Source organism: Emys orbicularis, chromosome 12 (genome assembly GCF_028017835.1).
Source record: "Emys orbicularis isolate rEmyOrb1 chromosome 12, rEmyOrb1.hap1, whole genome shotgun sequence".
Classification (NCBI taxonomy): domain Eukaryota; kingdom Metazoa; phylum Chordata; order Testudines; family Emydidae; genus Emys; species Emys orbicularis.
In genome coordinates this window covers 39,223,713-39,242,470 of record NC_088694.1, presented here as the reverse complement: position 1 = coordinate 39,242,470, position 18,758 = coordinate 39,223,713, and the positions used below count along the sequence as shown (strand labels likewise).

At 45.1% G+C, this 18,758-nt stretch overlaps 1 pseudogene; it reads left to right on the top strand.

Annotated features, from left to right (window-relative positions):
- Positions 1-14,333: 14,333 nt before the first annotated feature.
- On the top strand, positions 14,334-15,298 carry LOC135886158 (olfactory receptor 6B1-like; annotated as a pseudogene).
- The last annotated feature ends 3,460 nt before the right edge of the window (positions 15,299-18,758 follow it).

Here is an 18,758-nt window from a genome sequence, read left to right as displayed (position 1 = left end):
TTCATTGACTTCCACGATTCGACGGTCTCTACCCAGGCCTTTTCCTTGCACAGGGAGGATGGACGAGAACACCACTTGCGCCTCAAACTCCTTTATCCTTCTTCCCAGAGCCACGTAGTCTGCAGTGATCCGCTCAAGGTCATTCTTGGCAGTATCATTGGTGCCCACATGGAGAAGCAGGAAGGGGTAGCGATCCGAGGGCTTGATGAGTCTCGGCAGTCTCTCTGTCACATCGTGTATCCTAGCTCCTGGCAAGCAGCAGACCTCTCGGTTTTCCCGGTCGGGGCGGCAGATAGATGACTCAGTCCCCCTGAGGAGGGAGTCCCCGACCACCACCACCCTCCTCCTCCTCTTGGGAGTGGTGGTCGTGGAACCCCCATCCCTAGGACAGTGCATCTTTTGCCTTCCAATCGGTGGAGTCTCCTTCTGCTCCCTTCCCTCAGATGGGTCATCTAGTCCACTCTCCGCATTAGTACCTGTGGAGAGAACATGGAAACGATTGCTCACCTGTATCTCCATTGCTGGTGCATGGACGCTCCTCTTTCTCCTTCTGGAAGTCACATGCTGCCAAACCTCTTCACAATCCTTCTGTCCCTGCTGTGCCTGCTCTGAATCTTCAGAACATTGTGGCCGTAGAAGCATCTCCTGACGTCTGTCCAGGAAATCTTCATTTTCCCTTATGCAACGCAGTGTTGATACTCGTTTCTCCAGCCCTCGAACCTTCTCTTCCAATATGGAGACCAGCTTGCACTTTGTACAGACAAAGTCGCTTCTGTCCTGTGGAAGAAAGACAAACATGGCACAACCTGTGCAGGTTACAACAGCTGATCGCTCACCTTCCATATCCCTGTCCTCTTAAGAGCTTCCTCAGCTGTTGCAGGAACTACTCAGAGAAACCTGCAGATGAAAGCCTCAGTGAGCTCTCTCCAGGCAAACTCCCTCTGTTAGCCTCTGCTGTTCGCCGCTCAGCTGGTTCGCTGCTGACTGCCCTTATATACCAGTCAGGCCCACTCAAGGCCCACCTGGAACAAAGCACTCCCAATTCACACTTTTCAAACAAACAAGCAAGCAATCAAGCACACGGTCAAACTGACCAACTGTCCCAGCAGCAGACACTCAGATACTCACCAACACAGCCCCCCTAATGCAGCACTTAGCGTACCTCCTCTTGGACAGCTCCCAGGCAAACTCCCTCTGTTAGCCTCTGCTGTTCGCCGCTCAGCTGGTTCGCTGCTGACTGCCCTTATATACCAGTCAGGCCCACTCAAGGCCCACCTGGAACAAAGCACTCCCAATTCACACTTTTCAAACAAACAAGCAAGCAATCAAGCACACGGTCAAACTGACCAACTGTCCCAGCAGCAGACACTCAGATACTCACCAACACAGCCCCCCTAATGCAGCACTTAGCGTACCTCCTCTTGGACAGCTCCCAGGCAAACTCCCTCTGTTAGCCTCTGCTGTTCGCTGCTCAGCTGGTTCGCTGCTGACTGCCCTTATATACCAGTCAGGCCCACTCAAGGCCCACCTGGAACAAAGCACTCCCAATTCACACTTTTCAAACAAACAAGCAAGCAATCAAGCACACGGTCAAACTGACCAACTGTCCCAGCAGCAGACACTCAGATACTCACCAACACAGCCCCCCTAATGCAGCACTTAGCGTACCTCCTCTCGGACAGCTCCCAGGCAAACTCCCTCTGTTAGCCTCTGCTGTTCGCCGCTCAGCTGGTTCGCTGCTGACTGCCCTTATATACCAGTCAGGCCCACTCAAGGCCCACCTGGAACAAAGCACTCCCAATTCACACTTTTCAAACAAACAAGCAAGCAATCAAGCACACGGTCAAACTGACCAACTGTCCCAGCAGCAGACACTCAGATACTCACCAACACAGCCCCCCTAATGCAGCACTTAGCGTACCTCCTCTCGGACAGCTCCCAGGCAAACTCCCTCTGTTAGCCTCTGCTGTTCGCCGCTCAGCTGGTTCGCTGCTGACTGCCCTTATATACCAGTCAGGCCCACTCAAGGCCCACCAACACAGCCCCCCTAATGCAGCACTTAGCGTACCTCCTCTCGGACAGCTCCCAGGCAAACTCCCTCTGTTAGCCTCTGCTGTTCGCCGCGAAACACGCTTGATTGCTTGCTTGTTTGTTTGAAAAGTGTGAATTGGGAATCTTGGCATTTAGCCATGAAAGCAATATGGTAGTGTGCCTCGGATGCATCCGAAGAAGTGGGTTGTAGCCCACGAAAGCTTATGCTCTAATAAATTTGTTAGTCTCTAAGGTGCCACAAGTACTCCTGTTATTTTTGCGGATACAGACTAACACGGCTGCTACTCTGAAACCAGCTATTAGCAAGTCCTTCCTCTCCCAGCCAGGCAAGTAATTTGCACTACCCCAGACCAGAGCCAGTCCACCAGTTTTCATATTCGTAACTGCTATCATTTCTATATGCATCCGAAGAAGTGGGCTGTAGCCCACGAAAGCTTATGCTCTAATAAATTTGTTAGTCTCTAAGGTGCCACAAGTACTCCTGTTCTTTTTGCGGATACAGACTAACACGGCTGCTACTCTGAAACCTGTCTTAAAGAGATACCACACAAATCTAAAGAGTCTGAGGGTGAGAGTTTGCTGGCTCTCCCCCGCATCCTCAAGCATTCAGCCATAAAACTGCTCTGACACATCAGTAACCAAATCTGTCCTCAAACCCTGAAGCACAAACTGCTCATTTAAAGAATCAGAAAGGAGACATTCCTGTTTCAACACCATTGTCTCCCCAACAAGTTGGCCCACACAGCCACTTGGTCATAGGGCTGCCTCAATTCCTTAACAACTTTTACTTCCTCTGAGACCTTCTCAAAGCTACCCACACTGCATCTTTTACAAGGAAAGTCAGTGGATCCATTCACAAAAGACAATTTTTGGCTGCTAGGAACTGAAACTTCCTTGATTAAATCACTCTCAAACCCTTCAGTTGCAGGGAACTGCTTGCACAGATTACCATGAGGATTCCTTTCCCCAGGAGCTTTTCTAAGCAGCAATTCACCCCTCATAGAAATTCTGCCCTTACCCTCTTCACCTAGGGCTTGCTCTAAAGTAACACTTTCCTGAGCAACAACAGACTCTGTCTGGGTCTGTCTTACATTCAGGATCACCTTTGGCCCATCAGGCAGATTTCTACACAATCCCCTTTCAAGCAAACCCATAGACTCACTAGATGAAAGGTCAGAAGCATTCTCCTTTCCTTTGCCACACACAAGCTTAGGAATTTTTTCCTTTTTGCTTCAAGTTGTTAAACTGTCCGTAGGTACCACAACCAAATTACCTTTCTGCTCTCCTTGTGCCCTGGCTAGGGTATCACCCTGATTAGACAGAGTTGTTACACCCTTCTCCAACCACACATGAGCAATAGGCAAAATACAAGCACCCGAATTGTCTGGTCTCTGGGATTTTGCTAAGACACTAACTGGATGCAACCTAGTTACAGTGCCATTCTCCCCAGCAGACACAAACTTAGGACCATTCCCTTCCTGGGCTTTAGTTGAATCCAGAACCAACTCTGAGACAACTGCACTATTCTCAACCATCACAGGCTGAAAGGCACCTTCTGTCTGCTCCACAGACAAAAAAGAGTTGGAGACACATTTTCCTTTACTAGACATACAGTTTGGGATTTCATTTCCCTTGTCCCAGCACACCGGGCTGTTCACAGACAACTGCTTGGAGACTGGGGTAGCTTCCTCCATAGACAAGTCAATACCCCTGACAGACACAGGCACATTTCCTTCACTGTCACTATTCTTCACACAGGAAACAGGTAAGGTATAGGGACACTCATCTTCCACTCTCCTTGCCTTCCCAAACTGCTGACTAGATAAAGCCATCAGCTCACAAGACTGCCTAGGCTCATACAAAATCTCCTTGTTCTCCTCTCCCTTCGCTTGATCTAATTCCAGATTTACTTCTGAGACATTAGATAGACATTCAGAAACTTCATTCACAGCCAAACAGCTACTTTCCAAAGACAAACTTTTGGAGAAACCCTCCATAGGCACAACCTCAGGATCAATCCTCTCCTGTGCCTGGTTTGTGTTAACTTGACTGACCATAGCTTTAATATCATTTCCAATCATAACATCCTTAGGGATTGTGTCTTTTACTCCCACAACCATGGTGCCCTCAAATCCCTTCCATTTCAGGTGGATTTTAGCCAAAGACACCCTGACAAAATACTCAGATAAGGCTACAACAGTCACATCTTCACCTGGCAAATAATCTTCCTTCCTGACAAGACTTGATTTAACCAAAGTGATATCTGCTGCGGTGTCCCTCCATGCCATACACCATACTCCATTCACTTCTGCACTGCTAATAAACTCTGCATTATTTCCCCCATATTTAGCTTTAATGTGAGTTTTAAGGTCAAATTCTTCAGAGACCACAGAAACAGCATTTGCACACAGGGCACCAATGCTGGGCTCTGTGTGGCTTGCCTGTGAGTTTATAACAACAGGGTTAGCATTTGCCGTGGCATTTGAGGTTGCTAGTTTTGGGCTGCCCTTCAGTGTCGGGCAGTCTGGTCTCATGTGGCCCATCATACCACAGTGATAGCATGTAACCTGTTCCATCCTGGGATGTGAGTTCCTACCCTCCGGGCCCCCTTAAACTCCTTTAGAAGAGTCAGGCTTACTTTTAAATCCTTCCCTCCTCTTGAACTGGGGAGAATGGTGATTAGTTTTCCCCGGGGTTTTACACCCTTCTCGAGCCCTGTTTTGGGTATGGGCATCCGCAATCTCTGCTGCCCGTAGGACTGACTCAGGGTCCCTATCACACACAGCTGCTCTCACATTGTCAGTCACAATGTCTAAGAACTGTTCCAAAGTTATTAAATCCAGCAGTTTTTCAAAACTCCCATGAGCCTTGGCTCCCATAACCCACTTTTTAACAAAACCCATCAGCTTATGAGCACATTCTACAAAAGTACAATCATTAGACATCTTAAACTTTCTAAACTTAACTCTGTAAGATTCAGGAGTAACCTTGAACCGCCTTAACACAGAATCTTTAAACCGCCCATAATCCAAGGCTTCTTGTTCCCCCAATTCATTAAATACCTCCCTGGCTTTTCCAGTCAGTCTGGTCAGCAGGACAGGCATTCGCTGACCCTCGGGCATCTGGTACAGATTGCAGAGGCATTCAAAGGTAGACAAAAACTCCTCTATATCCTCAGTATCATTGTAAATGGGACACATCCTTTCCCAGTTTTTCTCATGGCGGGGGGGAAGTGGAGCACCAGGTGGGGACGACTTTCTCCGCTCTTCCATTACTTGGAGCTGAAGTCTGGCCGTCTCCTGTTCAGCAGCGAGCAGCTCTAGACGCCCCTTACGAGCTCTGTCTTCTCTCTCATCAGCCTCCTTCTTTCTTTCATCAGCTTCTTTCTCTCTCTCTCTCTCTCATCAGCCTCTTTCTCTAATTCCGCTATTTTTTGCTTCTCCAGCAATTGAAGATCTGCTAGCTTCTGTTCATGCTCAAATTGCAGTTTACTTGTTGCCTTTTGCACTCTAATTTTTTCTGCATCTTCTGTAGCCTCAGGTAAGGGCTGTGCTCTTGCCCCCTGATCACTGGCTATTAACAGATTTCTCAGTTCTTCCTTTGTAGCTTTCTTTCTAAAGCTTATCCTCTTTTCTGAACACAAATTTTCCAGGGCTTTTTTGCCAAGTCCCTCATATGCTCTTTGCTCAGCCATTGCAGCAGCTCTTTAACCAAAAAAACTCTCAATCACAAAATTCAAATGTGGATAGCGTGGGGTTCTGACCCAGAGCTTAATTGACCTGGTTCTGTGGATCCAAGCACGACTACGCCACTGTGACGATGCGGTTCTGGCGGGACCCAACTGAGAGTGCCAACTCAGAACAAATTGCTAAAACAGGGGAGTTACAGCCCAAGGCTGGGGTTTTTCCACCTCTAAGGCAAATCAAACCAGCCAGACTAAGAGGACTTCGGTCTCACCCCACTGGCTAACCGCAAGTCTCACAAGCAATTTCCTTAGACACTCCAGTTTCCCAGTATCACCATCAGTACCACTCGTTATGGGGACAAATGGTTATGAAAACCAATACCCAAGTAAAAGAAAAAAAGGTTCTCCTGATCCCAAAGGGCCAAGCCCCAGACCCAGGTCAATATACAAATCAGATCTTTCCCACAAATCACGCTGTTGCCAATCCTTTAGAATCTAAAATCTAAAGGTTTATTGATAAAAGAAAAAAGATAGAGATGAGAGTTAGAATTGGTTAAGTGGAATCAATTACATACAGTAATGGCAAAGTTCTTGGTTCAGGCTTGCAGCAGTGATAGAATAAACTGCAGGTTCAAATTAAGTCTCTGGAATACATCCCCCGCTGGGATGGGTCAGTCAGTCCTTTGTTCAACATTTCAGCTTGTAGCAAAGTCCTTCCAGAGGTAACAAGCAGGATTGAAGACAAAATGGAGATGAGGCATCAGTCTTATATAGTCTTTTCCAGGTGTAAGAACACCTCTTTGTTCTTACTGTGGAAAATTACAGCAAAATGGAGCCTGGAGTCACATGGGCCAGTCCCTGCATACTTTGCTGAGTCTGAAGGCATATTGGCCTTCTCTCAATGGGTCCATTGTATAGCTGATGGTCCTTAATGGGCCATCAAGCAGGCTAGGCAGAGCTAATCCCAGCTTGTCTGGGATGTCACCCAGAAGCATAGCATAAGTTTGCCATACAGACAGTATAGAGCCAATATTCATAACTTCAACTACAAAACTGATACACACATATAGACAGCATAATCATAACCAGTAAACCATAACCTTGTCTTAGACACCCCATTTGACCCCCTTTATACAAGATTTGGGTGCCACTACAGGACCTTGGTTGCAACAATGATCTATATGGTCCCAGTTTATGTCAATAACGTCACACGCTTGGATTTGACTTTTATAAGGATTTGGGTCCTTCTATCATGGGGAATTTTCCTGGCTTCTATGTGACCCTGGTGGAATCAGATGGTGAAAGTATCTGAGTCCCTGCCCTGACTCCCTTTACTGCTTGACATCGAGAACAACCCTTCCTCTCTTCCATACAGTGGAGTCCTCCTAACCCTGATAAAGCTGGGCTCAGGATCCCTGCACGGCTGAACCACCAGTCTCATTGTGGGTCACTCAGGAGAGGAGCTAGGGTGTCCCCACTCTGGGGTGCTCTCTCCTTACTGGCCACTTTCCTGACCCACTGATTACTGCATTCAATTTGAACCACATACAGTTTCTGAAACAGAAACTGTAACAAAGTTGGGGGAAATTGAGAGTATTAAAGGATCAAGGAACCTCACATGATGGGCCTGGGGAACACCATAAACAATAGTCTCTGGAATACATTCTAGTATTAACAGTCTATTTCTGACACATTCCAGGCCTCCTGCCCAGGCCCTGAATGCATTGTGATGATACTGTGGATGAACCTTAGCCACTTTTATTAGCACAGTCAGTAAAGACAAGGAAGCTCCAAACCACATAAACCAATGTACCATTAGGGATATCCTTAGTATCATTCCTGGGATATGCTCATGTACTTATACACTCCACCCTTCCTTGGGGAGCTGTTGGTAAGAGACAAAGGACCGCTGTGCCCAGGATGCCAAATGAGTCCAATGGTCTGGCCCCAATGCCCAAAGTTCAGTGATAGATGATGACAACAAAGGTTCTAATGATGAAAGCTTGCTCGCTGCTATGAATATTCATTCAAAGGCCCAGCTTCCCATGTCCATATCTAACTTCCTCACCCTAACAATATTGGGGTCCCTTTAGCCTATTGTCTAACACACTAACACCTTTTAGCTCATTACCATATATGTCAACTACTGCTAAAACAAGTTTGTGGCTAATCATCTGCCAACTATTTTATCCTAAAATATCTAAGCCTAGCATCAGTTCAGTATTGCTGTGGTTCCCTGGTATCGTTATGTACCAACTCCCCTCTTAAGAAAGATATCCCCAGTTCCCTGAAATCTAGCTTAACCGTTGGGCCAGTTTCTCTATGCTGAGGGTCATAGACCCATGCTGCACTTATGCTAACCTGTGTAAGCCAATCGTTCACAGAATATACACCTGTCAGCCCGAGAAAGCTGTCTCTTCTTCGGCCCTTCCCCTTTCTGCTGGTATTGGGAAAGACCCAACCAAACAGAAACACTGAGTTTCAGGACAGGACTAACAGCCCCCTTATACATAGATGGTGTCATGGAGAGCATGTGTCAGAGACGCTCCTTCCAGGCTATCGCAGAACTGAGGAGGAGCAATGGCTGGCTACTAAGATGACTATGACTATTGATGACTGTGGTACATGACAAAGGACAGAGTGTGGTGAGGAAACTGAACTACTACACCTAGGGGCCTTCTTCTTTCTTCCTGCCTCAGTGTACAACACGATTTGAATTATCCATGCATTGTGGTGAGAGGATTACCCCCCAAGAAGGGCTGGGATATGAAGAGGGAATAAAGATACTCAGCATTCTGGAGGAGGAAGAGAGAAAGGAAACATCTCCCTTCCTTTCTGCCTGTGCAAAGACAGAGGGAGATCCTGAAATGTTGAAGAAGAGAAGTAAGTGGTACAAGGTGATGATGGTCAAACACCAACAGAGATATCAGAGATAAAGCAGGAATGGATCTGCTCCCCAGTGTGAAATGAGGATGATGGAGGATCACCTAGAACCACAGTGCACCAAGCTGGCTGCTCTTTGACAACGTCTCCATCCTGATGCTGCATCAGCATGTGAACATGACATTACAGCAGCATAACTCTTTTCTCAAGGGGGAGGGATAGCTCAGTGGTTTGAGCATTGGCCTGTTAAACCCAGGGTTGTGAGTTCAATCTTTGAGCAGGCCACTTAGGGATCTGAGGCAAAAAAATTGGTCCTACTAGTGAAGGCACGGGACTGACCTTGATGACCTTTCAAGGTCCCTTCCAGCTCTATGAGATAGGTATATCTCCATATATTATTATTCAGCACAATCAATGCAAAGAAATGGCTTGGGATCCCTGATCATATTGTGCTTAGACTGACGACCAAGCGACTCCCCCTCAGCTTTTGCAGCCCCTGTGGATTGAAGCCCTTCTTTCTACATCCCATCCCTGCAGTGAATGTAGCAGAAAACCCTGATAGTTCTGAAAGGCTGGCCACTTTGCCCATTGTTTCTAATGGTGGCTCAGGTTACCTGGCAACGTGACAGCAGAGTCCCTTTGGGGAGAATTCTCATATGGTCACCCAAGCATATAAAGGTGATTGCAATGCTAGACATGGGGAATCGTGATGTTAAAGAGACACTTTTGTTTATGCAGGTGTATGAGGCAGGAATCTGTATAAGGATATTAAAAAATTGAAGAGGAAGAAGACATCTCTATTCTGGTGTCATTCTCTTCTCACTTACCCCAGTTTTATAAAAGTGCAGCTCGATTGACTTCAGTGCAGTTATTTCTGATCTATGCTGGGGTAAGTGAGACTCTTTAAAAGCCGTAAATCTTCATTTAATTTCAAATGTTCACTCACTTACTGTAATTCAATCTTCAGTGTACCTCTTTCTTTCTTTCTTTCTTGTTATTGAATTTTTTCTGAAAAACAGATAAAAAATCAGAAGAACAGAAAGGTAAAGAACTGGTCGGGGGGAGGGAAGAGAAAGGAGGGACATGGCAGGAATGGGGAAGAAGAACAATATCTCATTTTCCATCCACAAGGAATTAATAAAATGTTATTAAAAATGTAGAATTAATCTTTTCAAATTTGTCTGAGGTCCCTCTTTGAAACCTTTAGCTGCTCAGTCAACCAAGTTGTTGCCATCTTCTATCCCCAGCGGCAATCTGATTACCTGTTCACTAGTAGCTGAACCTCCGTGCTGTTGCACAGGTGTAATTTGTAAAGTCATGTGTGTCAAAAAGCCCAAAATGGCTGAGAACTTAAACTTGAATGATAACAGAACATGAATCCCAGTAATAATTGAACTTGTTCACAATCTAAACTGAAAGAGCTCAGGTACATTCTTGTAACTGTTTCCATCACTTTGCACAAACTCAACAATCAAAGGTTCTGAGTGACTTTTGGGGTTATTGCGTGTGCTGGTGGTTGTGTTGATTTGTATGTGGGTTGTGTTGTGCTGGGAGATTTGTGCTGATTTTTGTGCATGAATACTTTTCAAAATCTGGCCTTTAGGTATTTCTGAAAATGTTACCCATAAATTCTAAGTGTTGTATGGCTGTCAGAAAGAATGGGGCATATCCTTGCAGAGAAATGAAAGTACTATGAGATCCTCTTTAGAACAGAGTTGAGAAATAGGTTGATAATATTAAACCTACAATTGTGTTATTGATTCCATATCCACAAAAATGATGGTGCACACATAAAAAGTGGCCATGAGGCGTATTTAATTTCTGTTCCTAGTATGCATTAAAGTCAGGCATGGTTTCATAACAGAATGATAACACTTAGTTGTTATATAGCACACATTATCACAGATATTAAAGAATTTTGTGAAGTATCTTATGTATCATTATCTACATTTTACACATGAGCAGATATAGAGAGCTCATAAATTACAAATCAAATTAAGAAAATGTAAGTGGCATCCTCACCAATGATTTCATAGAGTAGGGAACAGGGACACAAAGAGAGAAAGTGACAAGCCCAAGATGAAGGACTGGATGAGATATCATAAAACCCCAAAAAACACAGGAGTACTTGTGGCACCTTAGAGACTAACAAATTTATTTGAGCATAAGCTTTCGTGGGCTACAGCCCACTTCATCAGATGCATAGAATGGAACATATAGTAAGGAGATATATATACACATACAGAGAACATTAAAAGGTGGGAGTAGCCTTATAGATTCATAGATTCTAGGACTGGAAGGGACCTCGAGAGGTCATCGAGTCCAGTCCCCTGCCCGCATGGCAGGACCAAATACTGTCTAGACCATCCCTGATAGACATTTATCTAACCTACTCTTAAATATCTCCAGAGATGGAGATTCCACAACCTCCCTAGGCAATTTATTCCAGTGTTTAACCACCCTGACAGTTAGGAACTTTTTCCTAATGTCCAACCTAGACCTCCCTTGCTGCAGTTTAAGCCCATTGCTTCTTGTTCTATCCTTAGAGGCTAAGGTGAACAAGTTTTCTCCCTCCTCCTTATGACACCCTTTCAGATACCTGAAAACTGCTATCATGTCCCCTCTCACTCTTCTCTTTTCCAAACTAAACAAACCCAATTCTTTCAGCCTTCCTTCATAGGTCATGTTCTCAAGACCTTTAATCATTCTTGTTGCTCTTCTCTGGACCCTTTCCAATTTCTCCACATCTTTCTTGAAATGCGGTGCCCAGAACTGGACACAATACTCCAGCTGAGGCCTAACCAGAGCAGAGTAGAGCGGAAGAATGACTTCTCGTGTCTTGCTCACAACACACCTGTTAATACATCCCAGAATCGCGTTTGCTTTTTTTGCAACAGCATCACACTGTTGACTCATATTTAGCTTGTGGTCCACTATAACCCCTAGAGCCCTTTCTGCGGTTCTCCTTCCTAGACAGTCTCTCCCCATTCTGTATGTGTGAAAATGATTTTTTCTTCCTAAGTGGAGCACTTTGCATTTGTCTTTGTTAAACTTCATCCTGTTTAACTCAGACCATTTCTCCAATTTGTCCAGATCATTTTGAATTATGACCCTGTCCTCCAAAGCAGTTGCAATCCCTCCCAGTTTGGTATCATCCGCAAACTTAATAAGCGTATACTTTCTATGCCAATATCTAAGTCGTTAATGAAGATATTGAACAGAGCCGGTCCCAAAACAGACCCCTGCGGAACCCCACTCGTTATGCCTTTCCAGCAGGATTGGGAACCATTAATAACAACTCTCTGAGTACGGTTATCCAGCCAGTTATGCACCCACCTTATAGTAGCCCCATCTAAATTGTATTTGCCTAGTTTATCGATAAGAATATCATGCGAGACCCTATCAAATGCCTTACTAAAGTCTAGGTATACCACATCCACAGCTTCACCCTTATCCACAAGGCTCGTTATCCTATCAAAGAAAGCTATCAGATTGGTTTGACATGATTTGTTCTTTACAAATCCATGCTGGCTGTTCCCTATCACCTTACCACCTTCCAAGTGTTTGCAGATGATTTCCTTAATTACTTGCTCCATTATCTTCCCTGGCACAGAAGTTAAACTAACTGGTCTGTAGTTTCCTGGGTTGTTTTTATTTCTCTTTTTATAGATGGGCACTATATTTGCCCTTTTACAGTCTTCTGGAATCTCTCCCGTCTCCCATGATTTTCCAAAGATAATAGCTAGAGGCTCAGATACCTCCTCTATTAGCTCCTTGAGTATTCTAGGATGCATTTCATCAGGCCCTGGTGACTTGCAGGCATCTAACTTTTCTAAGTGATTTTTAACTTGTTCTTTTTTTATTTTATCTGATAAACCTACCCCCTTCCCATTGGCATTCACTATGTTAGGCATTCCTTCAGACTTCTCGGTGAAGACCGAAACAAAGAAGTCATTAAGCATCTCTGCCATTTCCAAGTTTCCTGTTACTGTTTCTCCCTCTTCACTAAGCAGTGGGCCTACCCTGTCTTTGGTCTTCCTCTTGCTTCTAATGTATTGATAAAAAGTCTTCTTGTTTCCCTTTATTCCCGTAGCTAGTTTGAGCTCATTTTGTGCCTTTGCCTTTCTAATCTTGCCCCTGCATTCCTGTGTTGTTTGCCTATATTCATCCTTTGTAATCTGTCCTAGTTTCCATTTTTTATATGACTCCTTTTTATTTTTTAGATCATGCAAGATCTCGTGGTTAAGCCAAGGTGGTCTTTTGCCACATTTTCTATCTTTCCTAACCAGCGGAATAGCTTGCTTTTGGGCCCTTAATAGTGTCCCTTTGAAAAACTGCCAACTCTCCTCACTTGTTTTTCCCCTCAGTCTTGATTCCCATGGGACTTACCTATCAGCGCTCTGAGCTTACCAAAATCTGCCTTCCTGAAATCCATTTTCTCTATTTTGCTGTTCTCCCTTCTACCCTTCCTTAGAATTGCAAACTCTATGATTTCATGATCACTTTCACCCAAGCTGCCTTCTACTTTCAAATTCTCAACGAGTTCCTCCCTATTTGTTAAAATCAAGTCTAGAACAGCTTCCCCCCAGTAGCTTTTTCAACCTTCTGAAATAAAAAGTTGTCTGCAATGCAGTCCAAGAATTTGTTGGATAGTCTGTGCCCCGCTGTGTTATTTTCCCAACATATATCCGGACAGTTGAAGTCCCCCATCATCACCAAATCTTGGGCTTTGGATGATTTTGTTAGTTGTTTAAAAAAAGCCTCATCCACCTCTTCCACCTGGTTAGATGGCCTGTAGTAGACTCCTAGCATGACATCGCCCTTGTTTTTTACCCCTTTTAGCCTAACCCAGAGACTCTCAACACTTCTATCTCCTATGTCCATCTCTACCTCAGTCCAAGTGTGTACATTTTTAATATATAAGGCAACACCTCCTCCCTTTTCCCCCTGTCTATCCTTCCTGAGCAAGCTGTATCCATCCACACCAACATTCCAATCATGTGTATTATCCCACAAAGTTTCAGTGATGCCAACAATGTCATAGTTGTATTTATTTATTAGCACTTCCAGTTCTTCCTGCTTATTACCCATACTTCTTGCATTTGTATATAGGCATCTAAGATACTGGTTTGATCTTTCCTCCCAGTTTTGTCCTGACCCTCCTTTCTCTCTGCCAATATAGCCCACACTCCCTCTCGTTTCTGACCCATCTCCCAGGTCTCCATGTTCCTCACTTACCTGCGGGCTTTGCTCACCTGTCCCCGTCGAACCTAGTTTAAAGCCCTCCTTACCAACTCTAAGAGGCTAATTAATTAAGATGAGCAATTAAGATGAGAGTTGGTAGGGCAACTCCCACCTTTTCATGTTCTCTGTATGTGTATATAACCCAAGTCTCTGGAATCAAAAAGAGTGGCATTTAATTCCCTAAGTCTCCACTCATAATCTCAGACATTTTCGCTAAAGTAATATACAAGAATGTTCAGGAGGCTTAGGCGAGATGTGTTCAACCATACAGATACCAGACAATAGGAACATTTCCAATGTGATTGAACTTAGGCACTTTTGAAAATTTTACCCAGAATACCTCCATCATCTGGAGTCTTGACTCAACCATTGGGATGGCGACCAGCAAGGGGAAGCCAAAATTAAAATGTAGACTGTTTTGAAATGGAAGTTAGATTATAAATTGCAAAATTTGTTTTATTTCCCCAAGATGAAACCCGCAGCAAACAAATGCCAAGGGAATCAAACAACCATAACAGAATTCATCCTCCTAGGATTTGGGAATCTCCCTCAACTGCAAACCCTTCTCTTCCTGCTCTTTCTAGTGATCTACATTGTGACCGTGGCCAGGAACATCCTCATCATAGCGGTAGTTGTGGCTGATCAGCACCTTCACACCCCCATGTACTTCTTCCTGGGGAACTTGTCCTGCCTGGAGACCTGCTACACCTCCACCATCCTGCCCAAAGTGCTAGCCAGTCTCCAGACTGGAGACAGAACCATCTCATTTAGTGGTTGCATCGCACAATTTGATATCTTTGGTTCTCTGACATCTACAGAATGCCTTCTCTTATCTGTGATGTCTTACGATCGGTATTTAGCCATATGCAAGCCATTACATTATGCAGCCCTTATGAATGGCAGATTCTGCCTCCAGTTGACAGCTTGCTCTTGGGCAAGTGGATTTCTGGCTCCTTTGCCAACGATGTTACTAATATCACAATTAACATTCTGTAGCCCCAGTGAAGTTGACCATTTCTTCTGTGATTTAAGCCCAATAATAAAACTGGCCTGCAGTGACAGCTTCATGCTGGAAATTTATGCTTTCGTACTCTGCTCCATACTTACAATGCCTCCATTTCTATTGACATTGGTATCTTATGTTTCCATCATCACCACCATCCCACCACCGGGAGACAGAAGGCCTTTTCCACCTGCTCCTCTCACCTTATTGTGGTGACAATTTTCTATGGGACTCTAGTCATTGTGTATCTGCTATCAGACTCTGATGCACTGAGGGACCTGAACAAAATGTTTTCTGTTTTCTATGGAGTCCTGACCCCGTTGGTCAACCCCCTCATATACAGCCTGAGAAACAAGAAGGTGAAGGAAGCCTTGAGGAAAAAAGCCTTGGATTTTTTTGTCTTTTGCAAGAAATCAGATATTTCTAGCTAATATAAAAAATGGGCCAATCATGGGGATATCATTTTGGAAACTCAAATCATATGCATAGCCCATATTCCGCTCTATGATCCTTTTGAACTTATGACTCTCTGGATCAGGACTTCCTTGATGCCATGGTGGAGTATGGGTGTTGCCTACCTCTGGCCATCTGACAGAATTTGGAGAAAAATTAGGAGAAGAAGCCAAATCTTGAGTCATGCACTACACCCCCACTCCCATGCTATTGTCTGAAGCATAAGGTGTATCATCCCTGAACTTTGATTAGTTATTCTCTGACTGTGGACGACTTTTCAAGTAAACATCTTGAACAGCTCATGAGAATAAAAGAATTAAAAATGTACTCTTTAATTAATTTAGCATTGGTCATCTCTCCTTTCTTTGTCCCTAATAATCTTAAAACTGGAATAAAACATACTCTTGACACTTTACATAATCTTAAAACTTAATACACGTGTAGGCTAGATTTGTAGCCATTAGGTTTTAATGATGCCAAATTGTTAAGAAAAGTTGTGTCTAATTATTAAGAATGAATTTTGCAAATGGCCAAGTCAAAAGCTCAAGTCACTCTGAAATGGGGCCATGGTGACATCCGAGATAACCTACCCTCACTCTTCCTCTCCTGCTAATATGCATACTACACTTTTGTTTTCTGAAGTGACTCCACGAGACAAGGTTTTCTTTTCTTATACATCTGGATTAGTCTCTGATTTCCACATCAGTTGTTCACTGTCATCTGTACAGCTTTTGTATTTGCTCAAACCGGTCTTTCTTAGCTTTATAATTGGCTTTATCTTTTTTCTCACAAATATGATTACTCTGCAACTTCTTACATGTGTTCAGTTGTCCTACATATGCCCACACTGTTGAAGGTTATCAGAACAGACTCTTAAAAATCACAGCAGGCTTCTTATCAGGCCTAAATATGGCTTCACTCTCAACATTCACCAGTGAAGCCATAGAATATTTCCTAAGGCTTTATAGAGGCCTGTATTTCATATACATCCCTTCTGTTTCCCAACTGCCTAAGTAAGTGTATAGCCTTTCAAATCAAAGTAATTAACACCACCACTAATATGGGTTGCACAATTACCAAGTTCATTGATATCATGAGTATCCACGGCTTTTCCCTACCATTTCCCAGTGTATCTAGATTGCTTCTTATATTCTGAACGTTTGTCTGTTAGGGGGCTTATTCCTTCACGCTCTCACTTCCCTGGTCTTTCTCGCATGAACAGAGAGCAACAATACCCAAAGTCTGAAGATGCAAACAATTTGATGTTTATTGGGGTGAACTTCCAGCAAGCATGATTCCAGTTTCTGTCCTCAGTGTCCCCCTTCCCAGCTCTGACACCAAAGAGCCTTGCTTGTGTCCCTGTTCCCATTCCCTGTTCCCATTCCGCCCCTTAGCAAAACATGATTCCAATTCCCCCAACCCCATTCCCTGTTCCCATTCCACCCCCCTTACTTCCTGATTGACTGCAGACTATATAGTAAAACTTGAGTTCTGCTTAGTGTGACAAAGTTCTTCCTCTATCTTGGTTGGTCCTGCGCTTATTGGCGGATTTTCTTGCCTCAGAGATTCACCATGTGGGTTGGGGAACAGCCCAGAGACCTTCCCCTCTGGAAGAACCCACAGTCCAGGTCAATTGGGAGGTTTGGGGAGAACCCGGGCCCACCCTCTACTCTGGGTTCCAGCCCAGGGCCCTGTGGACTGCAGCCCTTCTATAGTGCCTCCTATAACAGCTGTATGACAGCTACAACTCCCTGGCCTACTTCCCCATGGCCTCCTCCAAACACCTTCCTCACCACAGGACCTTCCTCCTGGTGTCTGATAACGCCTGTGCTCCTCAGTCCTCCAGCAGCACACCCTCTCACTCTCAGCTCCTTGCGCCTCTTGCTCCCAGCTCCTCACACTCGCACCACAAACTGAAGTGAGTTCCTTTTTAAAGCCCAGGTGCCCTGATTAGACTGCCTTAATTGATTCCAGCAGCTTCTTCTTAATTGGCTCCAGGTGTCCTAATTAGCCTGCCTGCCTTAACTGGTTCTAGCAGGTTCCTGATTACTCTAGTGGAGCCCCTGCTCTGGTCACTCAGGGAACAGAAAACTACTCATCCAGTGACCAGTATATTTGCCCTCTACCAGACTCCTGTACCCCACTGGTCTGGGTCTGTCACATGCCAAGGGGTTGGGCAGCTTGGGACACCAGACAGTGCACACGTGACAAGCCATCGGCATTGCCATGACGGCTCCCTGCTCTGTGTTTCACTCGGAACTGGAAAGGTTGGAGGGATAAGAACCATCTGGTCACCCTTGTTTTCTTCTCCTTGTTCCGCTGTATCCATTGAAGAGGGGCATGGTCGGTCACGAAGACAAATCTGCGCCCGAGCAGGTAGTAGTGCAATGTTTCCATGGCCCATTTTACAGCAAGGCATTCTCTCTCCACCACTGCATATTTTTGTTCCCTTGGAAGGAGTTTCCGACTGAGGTATAGAATTGGGTGTTCCTCCTCCCCGACCATCTGTGATAGAACGGCCCCCAACCCTACTTCCGATGCATCCGTCTGCAGGATAAACTCCTTGGTGAAATCAGGGGCTATCAGTACGGGGTTATTGCAGAGGGCAGTCCGTAGGTCTGTGAATGCTTCCTCTGCTACGTCAGACCATCTCACCAGATCAGGTCCACGGGCTTTCACTAGGTCTGTCAGGGGGTTTGCCCTTGTGGCAAAGTGGGGGATAAATCGTCGGTAATACCCCACCACACCTAGGAACGCCCGGACTTGTTTCTTGCGACTTGGTCGGGGCCAATTTTGGATGGCCTCTAACTTGTTCACTTGGGGTTTTACCAGACCTTTTCCCACAATGTAGCCAAGATATTTGGCCTCTGTAAACCCTACAGCGCACTTGGCAGGGTTTGCTGTAAGGCCAGCTCGCCTGAAGGTATCGAGGACTGCCTCTACCTTCTCCAGGTGGGTTTCCCAGTCTGGGGTATGAATGACCACATCGTCCAAGTAGGCAGCACGATTGGGCTGGACCACTGACTGTGGGATGCTTCGATGATCCCCAACTCCAGCATTTTTTTTACTTCTGCTTTTATTTCCTCCCTTTTTGCCGCTGGCACCCGATAGGGCCTCATTGTTACTCTGGCCCCAGGGTTCGTGACGATGTGGTGATATGTCTCGGTTGTTCGACCCGGTTTTGTCGAGAACACATCTTGGTTCCGGAAGATCATCTCAGACACCTCATTCTTCTGGTCTTGTGTTAAATTGGGAGACACTCTCACCTGTTTGGAAGGCTTGTTCTCCTGGATTAGGGCTTTTTGGACCGTTGTGCATGCCTCTTGTGCATGCCAGGGTTTCAGAAGGTTAACGTGATAAATCTGTTCTTGTTTTCAGCGTCCTGGCTGCCGCACCTTGTAGGTTACTTCCCCCACGGGTTCAACCACCTCATAGGGC